Here is a 663-nt window from a genome sequence, read left to right as displayed (position 1 = left end):
GGGGGGAGGGGGGAATAATTAGTCTTACGGCAGTCTTAAACCTGCAACCACTCCAGTTGGGACATCAGAAGGGTTTGTTGTTTGGTTGTTTTTATCAGTCCTGCCTACGCAGTCATCGGTCTATGATGGCTACTGTTCTCCTCCACTGGGCTGCCCATTTCAACTTGGTTCAATTGTATTTATAAACAGTTTTACAATCTGAAAGTGAATAATAATCTTGAGATAAATAACTGAAGCTTTAGCTTTTATGCGTTCTCATTTAGCAATCTTTTTCAATTCAGTACGGTAACTATAATTGTCTAATAAAAAATTTCTAGATCACTTGATTACTTTTTTAGATTATAAAAAGAATTGAGGTTAAAAGATTGAGGTTTCTGAATTCTGAAAGCTGGTTAAACTATCCCTTTTGTGATCAACAGAACAATTCACAATCTTACAATTCTCATTTTGTTATCGACCAAATATAATATGATAACGCGTGACACAAAATAACTGAACCCTCGGTTTTAGTAATAACTTTTAAATGAAGGCATAAAATTTGACCAAATTTAGTACAAACCGGGTACTTGGTTCATGCAAAAATCTAGAAGTGTATAAGATTCAGTCTATAAAAAACAAAAAAATTGACAAGGGATTTTCGAAACAACCTCTAAATACAAAATA

The sequence above is a fragment of the Aplysia californica genome, unplaced genomic scaffold (assembly GCF_000002075.1).
Source record: "Aplysia californica isolate F4 #8 unplaced genomic scaffold, AplCal3.0 scaffold01131, whole genome shotgun sequence".
Lineage (NCBI taxonomy): Eukaryota > Metazoa > Mollusca > Gastropoda > Aplysiida > Aplysiidae > Aplysia > Aplysia californica.
Note: the sequence above shows the minus strand (reverse complement) of the source record.